Below are 14,137 nucleotides of genomic sequence, written 5' to 3'. Positions count from 1 at the left end.
TCTCATTAAAAGCAACATACATGCATACATTTACTTATTATTAAATTAAAATTGTATTTTCTATTACAATTTACGTCCAATATTATTTTGTATTAGTTTCAGCTGTCAGGCATAGTGATTAGACAATTAAATACTTCACAAAGTGTTCCCAACAGTATTTCTAGTACTGACCTGGCACCATACATAGTTATTACAATATTAACTATATTCCCTATGCTGTATTTTACATGTAACTATTTTGTAACTATCAATATGCTACTTAATCTCTTCACTTTTTTCACCAAGTCTGTTACTCCCCACACTTCTGGCAACTATTATTCTGTTCTCTGTATCTGTGAGTTTGTTTCTATTGTATTTGTTCATTTATTATGGTCTTTAGAGTCTACATGTAAGTGAAATCATATGGTATTTTTATTTCTCGGAGTGACATTTCATTTAGCATAATGGCCTCTAGGCCCATCCATGCTGTTGCAAATGGGGAGATTTCATACTTTTTTATGCCTGAGTGGCATTCCACTTTTTGTATATATGTACCACATCTTTCTTATCCACTCATTTGTTGATGGGCACTTGTGTTGCTTCCATATCTTGGCTGATGTAAATAATGCTGCAAAGAACATAAGGGTGCATATATTCTTTCAAATTAATGTTTAGGCTTTATGCAGCTATACACTCAGAAGTAGAATCCCTGGGTCATAAGGCAGTTCCATCTTTAATTTTTTAAGGAAACTATACTGTTTTCATAGTGGCTGTACTAATCTGCATTCCCACCAACAGAGCATAAGGATTCCCATTTCTCCACATCCTCGAAAGCACTTGTTATTTGTTGATTTATTGATGATAGTTATTATGACAGATATAAGGTGATATCTCTTTGGGGTTTTAATTTGCTTTTCTCTGACAATTAGTGACAATGGGCATCATTTCATGTGTCTGTTGGCCATCTGTATGTCCTCTTTGGGGAATTGTCTATTCAGGTTCTCTGCCCATTTTTTAGTTGATTCTTTTTTTCAAGGTGGTGAGTCGTATGTGTTATTTATATGTTTTGAATACTAACCCCTTATTGGATGTATTACTAGCTAATATGTTCTTTTATTGAGTGGGTTGTCTTTTTGTTTTGTTGATGGTTTCCTTTGCTTTGCAAAAACTTCTGAGTTTGATGTACGCAGTGCCATTTTTTTTCCTTTTGTTTCTCTTGCCCAAGGAGATAAATCAAAGGATTTTGCCAAAGAAATGTCTGATATTTTACTGCCTATGTTTCTTCTAGGATTTTTATGGTTTCAAAACTTACATTTAAATCTTTAATCCATTTTGAGTTTATTCTTATGCATGGTGTAAAAAAGTGGTCTAGTTTCACTTGTTCGCACATATCCGTCTAGTTTTTCTAAAACCATTTATTGAGTAGACTGTCTTTACCCCATTGTATGTTCCTGCCTCCTTTGTCAAATACTAATTTACCAAAAAGGCATGGTTTTTTTATTTCTGGGCTTTCTATTCTCACTATTGATTTATGTGTTTGTTTTTATGCCAGTACCGTGCTGTTTTGATTACTCTGGCTTTGTAATATAGTTTTATATCAGGTAGCATGATACCTTCATCTTTTCTTCTTTCTCAAGATTGTTGTGGCTATTTGGGCATCTTTTCTGTTGCCATATGAAGTTTTACATTATTTTTTATAGTTCTGTGAAAAATTCCATTGGTATTTTCAGGGGATTGCATTGAATCTATAGATTGCTTTGAATTACTGTGAACATCTCAATGACATTAATTCTTCCTATCCATGAACACAATATATGCTTCCATTTATTTGTATCTTCTTCACTTCCTTTCTTCAGTGTCTTATAATTTTCAAAACACGTCTTTTTTCTCCTTGGTTAAATATACACCTAGATGTTTTTTGGGTGCAATTCTAAACTGGATTGTTTTCTTGGTTTCCTTTTCTAATAGTTCGTTATTGAGGTATGAAAACGCAAGCAACTTCTGAATATTTATTTTGTACCCTGGTAATTGACTGAATCCATTTATCAGTTCTAGTAGTTTTGGGTGGAATCTTTTGGGTTTTCTCCAAATATTATCATGTCATGTGCAAATAATGATGGTTTTACTTCTTCCTGTCCAATTTGGATGCTGTTTATTTATTAACTTATTTATTTTTTTCTGATTGTTATAGCTAGCACTTCCATTACTACATTAAATAAAAGTGGTGAAAATGTACACCTTTGTCTTGTTCCTGGTCTTAAAGGAACTGCTTTTATTTTCTTTTTTACATCGAGTATGGCGTTAATTTATGGGTTCACCATATATGGCCTTTATTATGTTGAGGTATGTTCCCTTGATGCCCTCTTTGCTGCGTTTTTATCATAAGTGGATGCTGGATTTTGTCAAGTGCTTTTTCTGCATCCAATGATACGAGCATATGATTTTTATCCTTTATTTTGTTAATGTAGTGGATTATGTTAATTGATTTGCTGATGTTGAACCAACCTTGCATCCCAGGAATAAATCCCACTTGATCAGGGTGAATGATCTTTTTAATGTATTGGTGAGTTTGGTTTGCTGTTTTGTTAGTTATTTGCATCTATGTTCATCAGGGATATTAGCATATATATATATATGTTATATATATATATATTTTTAATGTCTTTGTGAGGTTGGGAGCCTTCCCTTCCCATGAATTTTTTTAATAGTCTCAGAAAGAGAGGTGTTAATGTTTTTCTGAATGTTTGTTAAGATTCACCCATGAAGCTGTTCAGTCCAGGACTTTTGTTTGTTGGGAGTTTTTTGGTTACTGCTTAAGGGTATAATTGGTCTGTTCAGATTTTCTGTTTCTGTTTGATTCAGTCTTAGAATTTTGTATGTCTTTACGAATTCATTTCTTCTAGATTGTCCAATTTGTTGGCTTATAGTTGTTTATAATATTTTCTTATAATGTTTTATATTTCTGTGATGTCAGTTGTTACTTATCTTTCATTTCTGATTTTATTTATTTGGTTTTTTTGTTTGTTTGTTTTTTTAATGAAACTGGTTAAAGGTTTATCAAGCTTATTTGCTTTTTCAATGAACCAGCTTCTGATTTTATTGATCTTTTGCATTTTTGGACTATTTTTTTTGTGTTTATTTCTGCTATTTAAATTTCCTTTCTTCTGCTCACATTTGGTTTTGTTTGTTTCTTTGTTTAGCTTTAGGTGTAAAGTTATATTGTTTATTGAGATTTTTCCTGTTTGTAGAGATAGGCTTATAATGCTATGAATTTCCCTCTTAGAAGTGCTTTTGGGTTTTTATTATTTCATTTTCATTTGTCTCATGGTATCTTTTGATTTCTTCCTTGATCTCCTCCTTAAGCCCTTCATTGTTTAGTAACATGTTATTTAGGCTCCATTTGTTAGTGTGTTTTTCAGTTTTATGCATTGTAATTGATTTCTCATTTCATACCATTATAGTCAGAGAAGATGCTTGATACGATTTCAGTCTTCTTAAATTTATTGAGACTAGTTTTCTGGTCTAACAGGTTGTCTCTTCTGGAAAATATTCTATGTGCTCTTGAAAAGAATGTATATTTTGCTGCTTTGGGGTGAAATGCTCTGAAAATGTCAATCTAAGCCATTTAAAGCCACTGTTTTTTCTTGTTGATTTTCTATCTGGGAGATCTATTCATTGATGCCAATGAGGTGTTAAAATTCCCTACTACATCTGTGTTATTGTCAATTTCTCCGTTAAGATTTGCTTTATATATTTAGGCATTGCTGTGTTGCGTGAAGACATGTTTACGAGGGTTATGTACTTTTGTTGTACTGATCTTTTTATTTTTATATCATATCCTTCTTTGTTTCTCATTATAGACTTTGTTTTAAAGTTTGTTTTGTCTGATGTATTGGTACCCCGCTTTTTTGTTGTTTTCATCTCCATGAAATCTCTTTATCATTTTACTTTCAGTGTGTGTGTGTGTGTGTGTGTGTGCCCTTGGATCTTAAGTGGATTTCTTTTAGGCAGCATATGTATGGGTTTTGTTTTCTTATCCACGCATTTATCCTATATTTTTTGATGGGAGTATTTAATCCACTTAATTTAAAGTGACTACTGATAGGCATATGTTTATTGCTATTTTATTATCCATATTTAGTTCCTTTTTTTTCTTTCTTTCTTTTTAAAGCAATCCCCTTAACATTTCTTGTAATACTGGCTTGATTATAATGAACTCCTTTAGCTATTTCTTGTCTGGAAAGTTTTTTAATCTCTTCAATTCTAGAATACAGCCTTGCTTAGTCAAGTGATGCTAGTTAAAGTTTTTTGCTTTTCATCACTTTAAGTATTTCATACCAATTCTTTCTTGCCTGCAAAATTTCTGTTGGGAAATCAACTGACAGTCTTAAGGAATCTTCCTTGTCTGTACCTTATGTCTTTCTCTTTCAGATTTTAACCCTTCGGAGGTGAGGGCTGATCTGAGAGATGATAACAAACTTTTTTTAAGAGTCTCTCTTTGTCTTTAACTTTTGCCATTTTAATTATCGTGTGTCTTAGTGTGCGCCTCTTTGGGTTTATCTTTTTTGCACGTCTCTGTGCATCCTGGGTTTGTGTGTCTTTTTCTTCATCAGGTTAAGGAAGTTTTCAGTAATTTGTTATCACACTTGATGTTGTCCCAGAGGTTTCTTAAAATGCCCTCATTTAAAAAAGAATTCTTGTTTAATTTTTGCTGCTGTGATTGAGTATTTTCTGCTACCTTGTCTTTCAAGTCATTAATTTGGTTCTCTGCTTTATGTGATCTGCTCTTGTGTCCTGGTGTGTCCTTCATTTCATATATTGTGTTCTTCATTTCTGACTGGATCTTTTTTATGATTTCTATGTCTTTTATTCTTACTATCTGTTTGTTTAACTTCTTACTGAGTTTCTCCATTCTTCCCTTAAATTTTTTCATCATTTTTATAGCCATTGTTTCGAACTTTGTATCTGATAAATTGCTTGCCTGCATTTTATGTGTTTTTTTTCTGAAGGTTTCTCCAGTTCTTCTTGTCTTCCCGTTTTGTCTGCCTCTTATTTCTTTCTAGATATTGGGTATGTAAATCTGCTATGTCTCTCAGTCATGGTATGATGGTTTTATGGCCTTATGTAGTAGGTGTCTTGTGGGGCTCAGTGGTGCAGTCTCCCTGCACTTGAGTTAGGTGTTCCAGGAATGTCCCTGATGTGGATTATGCAAACTCTATTGTTGTAGTTGAGTCTTAATTGCTTTCAGCTTTTCTATAGGTGGAGTTATCCCTCAGGCTGGCTATGAGTATTTACCCAGACCACAGTATTCAAACTGCTCTCTGGGGGCCAACCCCATGATGTGGAATTCACCCCAGCAGTTTCTGATACGTACAGAGATCTCTCTTTGGGTTTGTCACTTGTGAAACTAATTGGGTCATGCTCTGATGTGGTCTACAACTTGCCACCAGGTGTTTGGTTCTTAGGCCTCTTGGGAGGGTCTCCAGTGCCTGTCACTGCCTGTGATCAGCCCTTAGCTACCTTTTAGGGTAAGGAGTTACAAAGGGATCCATAGTTGGTGGCTGCCTTTGCTGGGCCTGAGTACGCTATAGGATGGGTCAACCAGTACCAAGCCTGGGACAGGTCAGCAAAAGGCCCAAGGCATTCCGAGATCTGCCTCCACTTGTCAGATGCTTGTTAGACTCAGTCACTGAAAGAGCCTCTGGCAGTACATGGGTTGTTTGAGGTAGGGATAGTGGTATTCACCATATTAGTACAGAAACAAACTGCATCAAAGCTGGGCCTGAAGCCATGCAGAGATAGTCTCAGGGTATGGGAGGCAAAGTGGGTGGAGAAGAGAGGCAACTCCCGGACCAACTCAAGGGCCTGTAGGAGCAAGGGAACAGGGAGTGGGGAAAGGGGTCTCCCTGTCCTCCTCGTGGGTCCATAAGAGTCCCACCTGGATATCTGCAGGCACCATTTTTATACTTGTCAACCACGCATTTTGGTAAGGGTGAGTTTGCTTATCAGCATATTCAGTAGGTCATTTACATCTCATTGCCTCCCTTCTCCTGCCAGGTTAGTTAACATATCAGGCTAGGTCTATTAACATTTCCTCTGGGAAAGGGCTAAGTCAATCAGCATATCCTTTGGGAGCCCCAGCCAGGACCAGGTTTATTAGCATATACCAAAAATCCAGGTGTGCATTCTAGTTGCCTTTGTGTTCTGACAATATCAAGGCCAGATTCTGCCTTTCTGGGCCTGTGGACCTTTGCAGTGGGTTGAAGTCTCAAGGAGTTATCAGGGTGAAGGCCAGTAGAGTTCATCAGGTTAAAAGAAATTAAGATTTGATTGTATGGAGGGAGATCTGCACAGGATCAGTGGTGCTGGTTGGGTCTTGTCAGGAGAAATGGCCTTCATTTCACAGCCACACAACTGAGTATCTCTGAGTGTATAAAACCCACTGAGTGTGCCCAAACATCTTCAAAATCTTTCCAAGAAATACTGTACTGCAGGACCAGGCTGGCCTCACCTAGCTGATTCCTCCGCAGGGTGGGACCACAGGCAGTTGGGAGGGTGCAGCTAGTGTATCACCCCAGGCTGATGCCATGTGTATGAAGGAGGGTGCTTGACCCAGGAAAGATGGAGTATCTGTGCGGTGTGGTGGGGGCTTGGCACACAGGGACATTGACAGCTGTTCCTCCAGCCCTCTCTCTCTCTCTCTGAAGCTAAACAACTCAGTCTCTCCCTGTATGACCCCAGTCTGCTATGAGTCACCATCACTCTGCCAATGCTCAGGATGAGTGGCTGTGACCTAGATTTTGGGCATTGACCCTTTACAAGGGTATCTGCATTTCTAAGAGTCTCAGGACTCAAACTGGGGGATGGAATTCCTCCTGATTTTCACAGCCAGATGCTATCTGGGCTCCTTTGCCTGGCCCTGGTTCTTCAGGCTGCAGAGCCTGTGGGGGTTGGAGAACCTACTCCCAAGGGGGGGACCTTTGCAACTGAGATGCTGTTCTGGATTCTCATCTGCTGCACATAGTTGTAAGGCCAGATATTTCCATGTCTCTTCCCTTCCTACTAGCCTCCAGGAGTCTTATTTTATATATCCTTCCTTATAAGACTTCTGTTTAGCTATTATTCACTTGGTTATTCAAGTTGATTGTTCTATAATTTAGTTGTAATTCAGATTTGATCCCGGGAGAAACTGAGTGTAACTTCCACCTACTTCACTGCCATCTTGGATCCACCAAGTAACCTTTATATTTATTAAAAGACAAGTTATTCTCAAATCTACAGGGTGAGGCAAAAGCAGGTTTAGAGTTGTGAGTACAAGAAACACAGAATTTATTATTGTATTATTTATTAATTATTGTATTATTTTCCATGCGAACAACTGTAAACCTGCTTTGTCCCCTTAAGGCCCTGTTTTGGGCCCTTAGTAATTTTTTTGTGGGATATTTTTCATGATTCTAATCATCCATTTCAGATGTTGGAACTCAAGTTTACTAGCATGTAGTTTGTGACTTGCCCCATTTCTCCTTTATAAATATTAATAGTCCTATCTCCGATATCTTGTTAATGATAGGTGGTTTTTTTTCAAAGACTACTAGTAATGGCTCTGAGCTTCTATCAATTTAATACTCTTAACATTTAATTTATTTATGCCATCTAAACTTGCATTAATTTTTTAGTTGTTAAATAAAAGCATGACGATTTTCTTACTATTTTTTTTATATTTGGAAAGTGAAAACGTCCTTAAATATTCAACACTGAGAAAATATGTAATAAAACTTCATGCAAATTTACTTGATTAAGTATTTACTAGGGAGCTGTTCAAAATGATGGCAATGTAGTAACAGGAAAAAAGTGTACAAAAAATCAGCGACTTAAAAGTTGGAAGTATCTTGAAACTTAATAATGAATATACTTAAGAAAACAAGGCAGAAAGTGCAATTACATAGTTAACTGGTTGACTTCTTTGTGTAAACTATGGGATCCTTTTTACTCATTTATTTTGTTTTCCAAATTATCTTTAATGCAATTATGTTATTTGTAAGGAAAGTTAATTCTTTTTCTTAAAACAAAAAGGATTCTCTACTTATCCTTTATGGTTTAGTTTATTTATAATCTTTAGTTTATACTTTGTGTATTAAAAATGTTTTTTCTTGAGAGAAATAACTAACAAAATAGGAATTAAATTAAACTTTCTTTTTAACTATTAGTGTTTTATCATCTTTCTAAGTGTTCTTTTTCTGAACATAGTTTTAAGAACCCCTTTATTTGAATTAATTTCTTTTCCTAATCCTAATTATTTCTCCTTTCTGAAAGGTGATATAACTGTCAGTAAAAGCATATTAAAATATACAAATTTATTTTGTTCTACCTCCTTTCCTCGTTAATATATGATTTTTCAGTTTCTTTTAGACTGGTTTCATTTTCCTCCATTTTAAGTTCAAAGTTTAAAGTTTTATTCAGCAGATGGCAGATCACTTTGCTCTTTGTCACTTCATGCCAACAAGCATGAAAACAATATAGTTCTTTCACACCATCTTACAATGTAAAAATCACTCAGCTATGAATGAGGAAATCCTATGTTGTATCTATTACCAGGGCTTCTATAAACAAAAGTTTTTGATAAGAAAAGTCACAATCTGAGTGGTCATACCTTCATCTGTAAAAGTGAGACTACTGATTCCTAAAGTTCCATTTCCATTTTTAACAGCCTGTTTTTCTTTATTTTTTATTTTCTCCTCTTTTTTTATTCCTCTGATTTGGAAATATCCTCTACCTTCCACTAAATTTCCATACTCATATGATGTTATTTTGGGATTTTCTACACTGTTCATTGATGACTGTTAATTCATACTCCCAAGTTCGCAATGCTTGTAGTAATTGGAACACTGAAATATGTTGTACTGTTTATTAGGGCTACTTCGTCCCTATCATTGATTTTTTTTCCCCTCCCTTCCCCACTTCCTAGAACATTCCTGATTATATTACCTTTTTTATAAAATTGATTTGTGTAGCCTTGACCAGTGTGACTCAGTTGGTTGGGTGTTGTCCAACAAAGTGAAAGGATGGGTACCAGTTTGATTCCTGGTGAGAGCCCAGGCCTGGGTTTGGTCCCCAGTAGGGGTGTGAGCAAGAGGCAGCCCTCTCTCACATCCATGTCTCTCCCTCTCTTTCTGCCTCCTTTCCCCTCTCTCTAAAATAAATAACTAAAACCTTTAAAAATTTTTCTTTACAAAAATAAAAATAAAATTGATTTGTCTTAGTCTGAAATCTTTTTTGGAAATTTTATCGAAGTCATATTAATGTTATGGAGTCGTCGGCAGCCGTCCGTCTCGAGAGACGATGGTGTAGCTTCTTAAGAGTCTATCTGCACCGCTGAGAATGGTTGTGCAGTCCGACTCGGGAGTGACACGGTATCTGTCTCCTCCCGTGTTGAATCGACATCTTGCGATGACGCTGGAGTGTCCTCTCCAGTGGAGCTGAAGCTACAGAGCCTGGGCAGGGTGATATGGAGGGTCTGCTGTTGCCCATGCAGCAGACCCCCCCTCTCTTCGCAGCTGAAGGGTCCAAGGGAAAGACGGAGTCAATACAGCTTGGCTTCAGGTGCGCCGCAGGAGTTGCCGGTGTTGACTACAATGTCAAACCGCCTTAGGGACTCCGGCTCCGGATTTTCTGTCAGGGTTTACTCCCTTAGCCTTTCCCCTAAAGAGGTATGCCGCAAGGCAGCGGAGGTTTTTTGGAGTCAGAGTTTTCCTTCTCTGATGTGCCCTGACTGGAAGATCGAACCAGCGACACTTAGCTTGCAGGCTGACGCTCAATCCACTGAGCCAAACCAGCCAGGTGCAAATGTTATGGAGTAATTTCTTTAAAAAGTATATTTTCATTATTAACAGAAGTTTAAAGGAAAATAACCATGTATTCAGAATACTATATATGAGCAAGGGAAAGTAAATCACCAAGCATGATACTAGATTAATGAATTTTGCGGTATCTACTTCTGAAGTAATAATAGTACTTTTAGAGATTTTGGAACAAGTTAATAACTTATGTAAGTAGGTTAAGCATTTAATTCTAGTCATATTTGGTTTTATGCAGTGACAGGATATAAATATGACTATGTCCTAGTAACAGTATAAAATACAGGTTAGAAGTAGGTTAAATTTTGGGTCTAAAATATAGTTTTTAATTATTACTTTATTTGTCCACTGAAAAAAATGGTTATTTCAATAGCACACCACACCTGCAAAGATATAAAGAAAAGTAAGTGAACCTAATAATATTGGGAGGAAAGAGGACTAATTGAATAGGTTGTGAAAGTGAAGTCTTAGAGATGACAAACTCAGGCAACTATTCTAGAGATAGAATTGTGCTGCATTAGTATTCAGAAAGTCCAGAAGGAAAAGGGTCCTGAATTCAGTCATAATGCTTACTGAAAAATACAGAGATTAATTGCATAGAATGTTATGTTATTTTAGTATTCTCAACGACGATTTTTTTAGCTAAACTGGATGTCATTAAAATCAATGACATGTGCCTTGGCTGGTGTAGCTCAGTGGATTGAGTGCCGGCCTGCGAACCAAAGTGTCCCCAGTTCGACTCCCAGTCAGGACACATGCCTGGGTTGTGACCAGAACCCCAGTTGGGGACATGCGAGAGGCAACCACACATTGATGTTTCTCTACCTCTCTTTCTCCCTCCCTTCCCCTTTCTCTAAAAATTAATTAATAAAATCTTTTAAAAAAATCAATGACTGGGATCCCACAGTTACCAATGATATAGTGAAGAAAGAAAAGAAACGAGAATCTAACAGAGTTGTAATTTTTTATTTCTGAGATTTTTCTATTGTTTGTTTCCTTCTAAAAGTCTGTAAAGTGTGCTAGGGTAGGAATTTAGTTGTCTTTTCCTCACCATTGTGTCCCCAGGGCCAAGCATAGTGCTTTGCCACATAAAAGACATTCCATAGGTATTGGTTGAATGAATGTGCTATACGCTTTAGGGAGGTAGAGAGTTTTAAAAGTCAAGAAAATTAGATACGTATCATGTGAAGTCTTTGTAGAACTCACAGTCTGTGGAAGTTAAGAAACTGTGCTACATAACCTTTTCAGTACCTGGAAGCTCTTAATGGATTCATTAATGTGAAGAAGTTAATCCTTTGGATATTACCATGATTTAAGAGATAAATGTTTCGTTATACATTTTCATAGATTTCTAGTGCAATAGGGCATATTGAAAAGTATTTTCCTGAATCTAGTTAAACTTCTTATAAGATGATATTGAATTGAATCCCCTTTTTAACTACTGTTGTTCATCTTCTTTCCTACTCTTATATGTAAAAAAATATTTGTAGTTGCCCCGGCTAGAATGGCTCTGTCAGTTGTGTGTTGTCCTGAAAACCGAAAGGTCGCAGGTTTGATTCATGGTCAGGGCACGTGCTTAGGTTGCCGGCAATGTTTCTGTCTCACCTCCATGTTCTTTCCCTCTCTTTCTCCCTCCCTTTTCCTCTCTTGAATGAGTGAATGAATGAATGAATGAATGATTACAATTCTAGGCCACTATAGTTAGAGATTTTTGATTTTTGGTAAAGTCTATATGCTTAGAAAAATCCACTTATTTGTATAGGCTTCTATATAAAGATGAGGGATTAATTTCTTTCAAGGTCCATGGTAAATGAAACCAAAATGCTCATTTATTTTAACTCTTAATTGCACTTATAAGGTTCTTACATTATTGGAAGAAACAGATTCTTTTCAGATAGTTATACCATGTTGCCTTCCTTTTAGCCTCTGTTTACTTTCTCACCTCTGTTGATTTATTCAGCTTGTAACCTAGAAACCAGCTAAAAAGGAAGGAAGTCAGAGATGTGTATTTCTGGGCAGTAACTGGAGTAGTTTCCTCTTCCTCTAGCCTGGTTTAGCTGCCAGAAAAGACCTTCTGTTCCTCCTCCCCCCAACTGAAGAATAAAAAAGGAAAAAAAAAGAAAATAACTCTTCAACATTCTTCCTTAATCCATTAAGGAAGGTACCTGTAAGCCATAAGGACAACTAATTTGAAGGACTGAAATGCTGTTCTCCTCAAAGTGGTGCTTTTTATTTGAAAGGTGGTTATCTATTACAGCTAATAAATTGTAAGAATGGTAGATAATTATGAGACTTGATGTAAAAGCTGAGCAACCTAATGCTTACTACAAAGGGGGTTCTTCATATTATTAGTTCAGTATTTTTGTTTGTGTTAGAAATTTACCAGAGTACAAGGACCAAGTCATATTTATATATTTATAAGTATATGTCAAATTCAACCTAAATATTAAAATATTTGTGATTTTCAAGTAGTTGCACCTCCCTGCACCCTCATTTCTGTTAAAAATTGACTATATTATTTCTTTATAGTAGTGGAGAAGCATCTTATTTATGTGAGATTGTAAGATGAATCCCATGAAACCTTAAACTCTCATATACAATAAATGATAGAAATAATGTATGATGTGTTTAAAATTTGATAGTTTATAACATTATGACCTGTAGCAAACATTTTATGTTTTTCTGTTGTTTGGGGCTCAGAATAAGATTGCCATATTTATCCTGTTGTTATTGTTGTTTTGGTAATTTATATGACGAGCAAATTCTTTTATATATATGTTATAGTCACATCTTAAGTGATTTAATTATGAATGACATCTTTGGTGGTTGTGTATGATTTAATATTTACTTGACTCATTATTTTAAAAAATACTTTGTTTTAAAATTCTGTATCTTAGCACCATCAAAGTTCTAGAGCTATGTATTACTAACATTGTTAGAATAATCATTACCCTTATCTTTCATTTATCTAACACAGAAAGGATTTGATCTAGATTTTTATAAGCCCAAGTCCAGTGTACAAGTATACTAAATTGAAAATACCTTCTTTTCAGTAGTTAACCTGATTATGTTTTTCTTTAAAATGAAATTGATAGGGGCTGATAGCAGGAAGTTTTTCTCTTAACATGACTTGATAAATTGGTTACTATGTGGTATATAAAAATGTGAATTTTTAGATTTATTGAAATTGAGATACCTACATTGGGTCAAATTTATAATATAAGACCATTCTTACACATCATTAAAAAGTGAATGAGTGTTTTCTTGCACTTACAGGTATCTGACATTCTTTTTTCATAGTTAGCATATGTATTACACATACAGCAAGCCTCTCTATTCAGATTAATCACATTTCCAGTGCTCAGTAGCCATGTGTGGCTAGTGGCTACCACATTGGGCAATATAACTCCAGTTTAGAAAGACATTAAGAGCACATATTAGATGACACATCAGGAAACATATATAAATTATGGTTTCAAATTGTAGATTTTAATAACTGTTATATTAAATTGTTTTTATAAGGAATGAAAATCTTTCAGGATTTTTTAAAAATCTGCCGAAGTTAATATTATCAGTTTGTTTTTCTTTTGAGTAAAGTGTCTCTGAAATTGTTGGTTATATCACTTGATTTCACTTAGTCTGTTGCTCCCCAAAATGTTTTTTCCCACCTGAGGTTGTTTATATCAGTATATTTTTAGGAGAAATGATTATACCAAAAATAAATTCTTTACTTGAAAACACTGAAAGTATTTTTGAAGATTTAAAGTTATGCTTCATTTTTGCCAGCTTGAGAGATATTTATGTAGTACTTGTTTTTCTGCACTTTCTCACCTTGTTAATTAAATCCGGAAAGCAAAAACTTTGTATTTGCATTTGCTTTATTAAGGAGACAGTAAACTTGAGCTTTCAGTCTAGCCACTAGTCTGTCTTTGTCTGTTGTTAAAATTATGAGCCAGTCTCTATGGCCGCAGCCAAATGAGTAATCACCAGTAATGTGACTCGTGCTGGAAGTGACTCCATCAGCACCTGTGACGGGGATTAGTTACAGTTTACAGAGCACCGCCTCTTCCCTTCTCTCAGTGTGCCCTAAGCCAAGTAGTCATTCTCATCTGGGTGTCTGCACTGTTGGAAGCTACTGCAGTTTGTTTCCACGCAGAGTACAGTGGGAAAGGCTTTCTCTAGCTGATGGATGGCTGTTCTCTCTATTTGGAGTATCTTACTGGTTATGTAAGCGACCTCAGGAGAAATTATCCTGACCCAGATCGGAGGATGCAGTAGTGCTTCAGCCGCAGGATTTCTTAGTC

At 35.9% G+C, this 14,137-nt stretch overlaps 1 protein-coding gene across 1 annotated transcript in view; it reads left to right on the top strand.

Moving 5' to 3' along the window:
- JMJD1C (jumonji domain containing 1C) overlaps positions 1-14,137 on the top strand; it is a 249,856-nt gene that overhangs the window by 144,521 nt on the left and 91,198 nt on the right. The window lies entirely within an intron of this gene.

Source organism: Furipterus horrens, unplaced genomic scaffold, assembly GCF_987537825.1.
Source record: "Furipterus horrens unplaced genomic scaffold, mFurHor1.1.pri manual_scaffold_5, whole genome shotgun sequence".
Classification (NCBI taxonomy): domain Eukaryota; kingdom Metazoa; phylum Chordata; class Mammalia; order Chiroptera; family Furipteridae; genus Furipterus; species Furipterus horrens.
Note: the sequence above shows the minus strand (reverse complement) of the source record. Positions and strands in the feature narration are given on the sequence as shown.